The sequence below is a fragment of the Panthera pardus genome, unplaced genomic scaffold (genome assembly GCF_024362965.1).
Source record: "Panthera pardus isolate Hobbes unplaced genomic scaffold, ASM2436296v1 HiC_scaffold_21, whole genome shotgun sequence".
NCBI classification, from domain to species: Eukaryota; Metazoa; Chordata; class Mammalia; order Carnivora; family Felidae; genus Panthera; species Panthera pardus.
Window position 1 is genome coordinate 35,538,612 of NW_026526777.1, and position 7,749 is coordinate 35,546,360.

At 50.9% G+C, this 7,749-nt stretch overlaps 1 long non-coding RNA gene across 1 annotated transcript; it reads left to right on the top strand.

The window, feature by feature from the left end:
- The first annotated feature begins 3,761 nt into the window (after positions 1–3,761).
- LOC109255179 (uncharacterized) lies at positions 3,762–7,077 on the top strand. The gene is made up of 2 exons (XR_002075115.2): positions 3,762–4,027; positions 4,944–7,077. It is a non-coding gene; the product is annotated as an uncharacterized LOC109255179 (long non-coding RNA).
- The last annotated feature ends 672 nt before the right edge of the window (positions 7,078–7,749 follow it).

Consider the following 7,749-nt stretch of genomic DNA (forward strand, 5'->3'; position numbering starts at 1 on the left):
ATAGGAAAAGAAATTACTTCTAATTCTACCCCACAGGGCCACTAAGAGCCAACACAAAACTCTTCTACATGGCACATCCCCATATCGTTGAAAATAGCTATTGTTATCTCCCCTGCATTCCCCCCGCATCACTTCTTTAGACTAAAAATCCTGTTTCTTAATCCTTCCCCAGAGTGACCTATTTTCAAATCCACCTGAACACTTTTTTCTCACTTTTAGATTTGTATTCACCCTTCTTAAAATGTGGAACCCATAACTGAATGTAATAAGCCAGGTGTAATCATGTCAGTACAGAGTAGAATAGGAATATCACCTCCCTTGTTTTCCATCCCATATTCCTGATAACACAACCAAAGATAGAATTTGTTCTTTCGGTAACTACGTCATGTTCATTGAGTCCCAAAAAGCTTACCATAAGTTCAAGCCCTGAGGTGGCCTGTTTTTTTTTTTTTTCCTATTTCTGCTGCCGCTAACCCACCTCTTACCCACCCTACATCTGTACAGTCACTTTGTGAGCCAAAGTACTAAACCTAGGCAGTGGCAGAAGAATTAACATGCACACCTGCTGACTTGGGGCCCTAACTGAGAAACCTCACAGGGAAAGAAAGGCTATCCCGGCTCTTCAAAATGCGGAACAGACCAAGAAGCTACTGGGAAGCAGGTGATGAAGGCTCCAATCTGTAAGCAGCCCAATGGGTACCCCCGCTTCAGGCCATGGGCTCTGATGTCCCCATCAGGTTTCTGGGAACAAGTTGTCTCCTTGTGTCACACTTAACTTTCCCGTTTCACCCCTAGGAGACAAGCCCACTCCCAGTGTTGTGCCGTAGTGGCTCTTGGAAACGTCTTTTCTGGTGCCCCTTCCAGGAGAAAGAATTACAATTGATTCCACAGACCTTTATGAAGGATGTCAGGCACAGTGCTGGGAATGGAGGCAGAGCGGCAAAGTTAGAGGAGGTTATAACCAGAATTTAGTCCAGAGGGACTGATAGGTAATGCTGATGTTAATCAGGTGTCAGAACAGTTGGGAGAGTTTGCAATCTTTTACCTGTTCCCTCGAAAGCCATAGATGTGGCAGTAAGATATGGGTTGGAAGTCACAGCAGAGGGAATGTGTGTGGGGACCAAAGATCTCACAGCAGAGAAGCCCAGGCTCGGGCATGTTGAGGGGAAGAAGAGATGAGAAACAAGGATAAATAGTGCACCAATCTGAACCGCGAAGCCCTACATTAGAGAAAGTGAATAAATAGCCTCATAATGGCAAGCTCCTGAGTGGAGACTGGAGGCAGCCTGTGTTCCTGGTGCAACCACCCTGCCCTCCCAGCTCCCTTCTTTTCTGCCCACAGACACCCTTGAAAGAGTCTGGAAATGCCTCTTCGAGCCTTGGGACTAGAAATGGCGAAGAAGGGAGGGCATCTAGGTGTTTCGCTTCCCGAGCTGACGTTGGAACAAAGAATCAGACTGAATGGTGGGGAGACAGGTGTCTTTTGTCAAAGCCACCCAGAGGTGCTTCCAACCCCCCTCTAGATTCACCATACAAACCGGTGTCCAAATGGTCCACAGAGCACCTTCCTGGACCTTGTTGAATCAGATTGGGGCAGAGATTAAGAACAATAATAATAATAGTAAATATCTGCTGTTATTATTATATAATTATTATTTTTAGGGCAGGGGAGTCCTTCCTGGCTGTGTCAACTGGGTTACAATTTGTTTCCATTTTTCAGAACAAATTTGAAGGTCAAAGATGACCCGTGGAGGGCAAGAATATAACCAGTAGGACTTATACTTCTTTTCTGCCCTAGCTACCCACGTCCCCTCCCTTTCCCTGCATTTTAGGGCCGTCAGATTTGTCTGCAGTCTGTCGCTCTGATTCTAGTCCTACCCTGGACCAGAGTGAGCTTCTGAACCACAGTGTGAGGGCTCCTTCCTCAGGGCTTTCATTGAAGCTAACCAACCCCCTGTCCTCCCTTACCTTTTCAGAGTCAGCTCAAATGTTGCCCTCTCTCTGGAACTTTCCCTCCGTCTCATAGACAAAAGCTGACATTTCCCTTTGGGGGACTACTCGTAGTGCTTTTCTCACTGGCTTGTTCTGATGTCTGTTCAGGTATATGCACATCTAAGTTGGGAGCTCCTAAAGGGTAAACACTCCCTCTCACTCACCTGGAACCGAGTTGATGCTTTGATGGAGTGAGGCGGTGAGGGAGAGCGTGACTGAATGACTCTGCGAATTAACGAATGAAATACAGGAAGGGAGAGACAAGGACATCGGGTCTCCAACCCACAAGTGTGTACCTGTTGGCCAGGGACTCTCTGCTTCTCTCTCTACGTGACTAGTTGGGAAATGGAAGAGCTGAGACTGTATTAAAGCAAACTGAGTCCAGCTGGCAGGGAAACCATGTGCCCTGACAGTTACGGGGAGGAATCCCCATCCTTAGGAATATTATCACCTGGAAAATCTCCATCCCCTCCCCTTTTCCTTTCTTCCAGAAAGAGCATAGAATACTCTAGGCAAATGTGACACCATCCGGAAGCAGAGGCAGCATGGAGAGTTTGTTATAAAGAGCCCTCACATGGAGGTCAGTAGATCCAGATAAATTAGAATCCTGACCCTACCCTGGCTGCATGAACCTGAGAAAGAAATTCTCTCTCAGAGCCTCGGTTTCTCCATCTATTTGGTGAGAAATGTGGATTAGGTGATTTCTAAAGAGATTTTGAACAGGTGGGATTCAGTTTTATGAAGGCCTTGGGACAGGACTGCACGAAGTTGCCCTAGAGATTGGGTTCTTGACTTCTCCTCTTGACCTGCAGAAGGGAGGGATCTCTCTTGCTGCACACCAGGAGATCTGCCACGAGAGCAAATGGAAGTCAGGCTAAAATTCTAGGCAAAACGCGCTACAAGTGAGGAGGCTTCAACTTCCCTTGCCCTCCCAGGGCTTCCAGAGGGCGCCTTGGGGAGAGGGGAGCGGGAAAGGGGAAGGAGGGAGGGCTTGGAGGGGTCACCGCTGAGCAAAGGAAGGTAAAATTAAAATCATCAGTGGTTGAGAGCCCAACCTCTTTAACGTTTCCTGATGAGTTTGCTGGCTCTTTCTACAATTCCTTCTGCCTCTCCCCAACATTCCCCTCAGACAGGGTAGTGTTTTCCCACCCCCCAGGAATAGAAGGGAAGCAGATCACAAAGCCTCCTGGATTACACAGGCCACTGGCTTCTCACAAAAGAGCAGCAAACTCACTCTGTGCCAAATGCCGGGAAAACCCACTGGTTGGGCCTCTGCTCCGACCCTTGGGCCCCTTTCTACGCGACTGTCCCTTGAAGGGCTGTCGGCCCTCTGTTGCATTCCGGAAGTGCAGGGCTAGGAAGCCGGGTCACGGCTAAAATCTCAAAGACCACCGCACATGCATGGGTGTGTAAGCAGGGAGAGCCACAGGGCCTCTACTCGCCCAGATAAGATCTGCGCCTTCCCTTGTCCTTCCCCAAGTCTTTGGGAGACCAGAGCCTTCGGGGCCAGTGCTCAGATAACCTGCAGTGTCCTTCCAGTGACAAGAGACCTCACCTCCCTTTTCTGGTGTTTACAGAACAATAAGAAAGCAAGGTTAGCGTGCAGAAGGGCCTGGCCAGCCCTGCCCCCCCCCCCCGGGGGGGGGGGGTGGTGTGCGGGTTCTGAGGGGCGGAGCCAGTTGTCCAAGCCCTCCCTCCATTGGTCGGGCCTAGCAGGTAACCCGAAGCGGCGCCAAGAGGTGCATAAATAAAGAGTGAACCTAGTACCACCTCCTTGGAAGGGGCTGAGTCCTTCTTCACCTTTGCCTTGGAAAAACCAGTTTCTCTCTCCTCTATTGTCTGTTACCTGCTTCTCAAAGTTCAACTGAGCCCCTCCGTAGTCCCAACCCTCTCTTCCAGCCACCTGGGCTCCCTCTGCTCCGGCTCCACTTTTCTCTGCTTCCATATGTTCTTTTTTCTTAAAGGGAGAAGGACTCTTCGGGACTGGCCCTCCCGCCTCCCTCAGGAACAGGCCTGCGGGACTGGACGCGCCACAGTAAGTGTTTCCTCCTTCTTAGTCCCTGTCCTCCAACCGTAGGAGTGAAAGAGCTTTCCGGGTCTCGGAACTCCTATTCTTCCTCTCATACACATGGGTCCTTAGCCATCTCTTTGTTCCGAATCATCTTATGAGAAATCTGTTATTTCGCATCAAGCTCAAAGTAGGCCCTGATAGCTGAAGGTACAGACTTTCACACTGACAGGTGAGTCTGAAATCTGTGATTTGGGGTGCTTTGGAAAACCAGAGCTGAGTGCCTGTCCCTGGAAGATCGTTGGACAGTAAGAGTAGAGCACGGGCTGTGGAAAAAAGCCAAACTCACTGGAAGTTGATTATCAACATCTTCCCAAGCTAAAATTGGGGGACTTGCTTCGATGTAGCCAAATCCCCAGCCAGTTCTATGTTTGGGGGATGATTGCCAGTGATCTCAGGCAATCAATGTCATCGATAATGGGAATTGGGGTGGTAAGGTGGGTGCTAAGCAGTTAAGCACCAAGATACAGTTCTGTCTGATTTTGAGATTTCTCCAACTAGAGGAATGGGGGAGAGGGGGCTGGCTTTTCAAGGCTGGGCTGGAAGGTATAACGGCTATAAAAAGAAATTCAGGACCTGGTTCCGTTGGTTCTCATGTCCAAGTTGGCTTCATTAGGAAGCCAGCTGGGGCACAGTCCTAAGGGCCACTGAGGAGCAGGTGAGCAGTCACTGGATGAACTTACTCAAGCCGAACACATGCATGATTTGCTTCTCTGACCCAGCCCCTCACTGCGGGTGGCCAAGCAGAAAGCACTGGGGCTTTGTCAAGGTGACAAAGGCATGGTGGGCAGAGAATCCTGAACTCTGGGTGTGGGCTCCAGAGTGGGGTCAAGCTCCTGATACAGGTTCTGGCTCATCTTTTCTTGTCTCTGCCTTGTCGCAGGTCTGTAGGGCAAGGGTGGATGATAAGAGAAGGGCCTACCTTTTCTGGACTGTCTAATGTCAACGCCACCTCCCATGTGCATGGCCTTTCGCGGTTAAAGTGCTTTTACAGACACTGTCATCTCCGGAGTATGTACCTTAGAGGCTCAAAACCCCCCACGAGGGTGAGACTGTGCACATTCCAACAGAGGACTTGAAGAATCTGGTGGACCATACACGTTGGGAGGGTAAGAGTGGCATGACAAGGGTCTGAAGGGAGACAAATGGACCCCTTTGCTTTCCGAGTTGGACTGAAATCCAAAGAGAAAGCTGAGAACCCTCCCATCCCGCTGCCTTCTGCCATCATTTATCAGAGTCAGCCAGGCTGGTCTCTTTCTTCCCTTGACTGTGAAATGGGCCACGGGCAGTGCGGGAGGATTACAAAGTCTAGCTAATTCACAAGCAGGGCACGTTTCTCTCTCACGATCGAGAATTGTGAGTATTTGTGAAGAAGGCTGAGTGGGAGAGAATGGGCCAGGCTTCTTCTTGTCGGCACCCAGACCCCAGCCCCCAGCATCCCCTGTATTCACCCTGACCAAGGAAAGCCAGGCCCTTCCTCAGCGACAGAAGGAACACCCAAGCCCTTGTTTAAGAAGAGCCTTTTTTTAGAGGCCCTACACCCAGGGGGCTGGATCTTGGGGGAGGAGCCACATTTTAAGCTAGTGTCTCCCTATATCGGGTCGGAACAAGCCCCAGGAAGAAAGTATTCCAAACAACAGGGTGGATCTGCCCAAACTCACCCCGTCTGCATGTTGGTGCTGAGAACAGCCTTTTATGGGGCTTGCGCTGAGCCACAGGCATGCCTGAACACCGCGAGGAAGAGGCCGGAACAGCAACTAAACAGCAATTGTTGGATGGGCATTGCTTTTAAGAGGACGGAAAGCCTCAGATAGGCTCCAGCCTCCCTGTTTGGTTCAGCCCCTGAAAGCCGGGGCTACCTCCTCGCTCCCCACATCCCCCATCGCCATGCCCGAAGATTTTATGCTTGTTTCCAAGCAGATCTGGCAAAGGATGCGGGGTCGCTGGAAAGTAGACACCCTAGATATGTGGGTAGGGGTGAGACCAAAGAGTCTCACCCTCCTCTGCCCACCCCTGCCCTCAGGAGTGGGCCTGGCTCCAACCCCGGCATTCTGGTGTTTCCACAGCCCCCCACCCACCTCCTCCTGGTTTCACACTGGCAAACGGGCCCACAAAGTACTGTTCCTGCTCTTTGAACGGTGCATTCCGGAAAGGAGTGCCCTTCCCCTGCATTCCATCACCTTGGGAAGCACGCTCATTATAGATGGATTTTCCCTAGCAGTTTCAGAGCCCCTGCCTCCCCCAGCCAGGACCGACCACATTGAGCTCAGTCATGGCACATGCAGGGGGCCCCAGACAAAGGGAGCAGACAACCAGCAGCCCAACTAGGGATCTACAGAGAAGGTTCTCCAGGGACTTGTCTGGGATGACTGCTTTGAGGGCAAGAGGCAGCAGGAGCCCCCCAGCCCAGCAGCCCCAGCCCTATGGCTCAGCACTGTCTGCCTGGGCTGCAGGCAGGCACGGGAGTGTCTCGGTGAGCTGGCTCCTGCGGCCACCCAGCTGCACAGGACCCTGGGGAGGGCTGTGAGTACACACACAGGTCCTCCACGGCTCCCGAGACCGTGTGTCAAAGATCCCTCGGGCCTTTAGCCAAGGCAATAACCCTACACGCAGAGGCCAGGGTGGCCACGCGGCCCACCCTCTGGGAAAAAGAGCCCCAGACATTCCATGTGTTTCTCTTGTCCTTCATTCCACCGGAGTCTGTCTCGTACCCAACCAGATTTCAGTGGAGTGAAGTTCAGGAGGCGTGGAGCAGACACCGCGGCAGCAGCGGCCGCAGCAGCAGAGAGGAGCTCCGACTTAGGCAAAGAAAGGCCCAGGGAGGGATGTGAGCGGCGCAGGAGACATCTGGAGCGCATCTCCTCCTGCAGAAGGGGGTGGGGTGGGGGGCGCGATGGGCAGATTGCAAAAAACACCACAGATGGGAGCCGCCTATTCCTCCTTGTCTAAAATTGATGCTTTGGAAATGTGTGTTTTCTGTAACTTACAAAGATTAAAAGTTGCCTGCCTGCTGGAAAGCCTGCCTCTGTGATTCATGCGGTGGGGTGCCGACTCCCCCGGCCTTCTAAGTCACCTCCTCTTTGGGCTAGAATGGAGACAGGAGCTTGAACGATGGCCACAGGCCCCTCTCTCCGGGGTGCCCCAGGCTGGTGGCCTGAACTCTGTTTGCAAGCTGCTAGGAGCCCTGCTACCCTCAGCCTCCCCACGGTGCCAGCAGGACCTGCAGAACGGGGTAAAAAACTCGATTAAGATTTGTTTAAACCCATTTATATTGTAATAAAATAAATGTAAATAAGATTTAAGTGAAGGCAGACTGCAGATATTTCAGATGCTATACAAGATATATCTCATATAGTATGGGCGTAAATTCCGCTAAGGTTAATGCACTTAAACATATTTGACACATAAAAATGTCAGGTCCACCATTAATCATTTACCAATTGTAATTGCCTTTATATGGGTCTCTTCTCCCTAAGACATATGCTTAAAACACCAGGCTTGGTAGAAATCTGGGAGGGAAGAAAACAAATAATACTTCTCAGCTGTCAGGGTCTATGATTTGCTTTGATAGATTTAGCGCTGATTTCATTGGCTTTACAAGCCTGTGTGATTTTTTTTTACTTTACATCTCTCCTTTAGGGAAGGAGAAGGTTGTGGGGAGGAGGGAGAGACCCTAAGTCCAAAGAGAG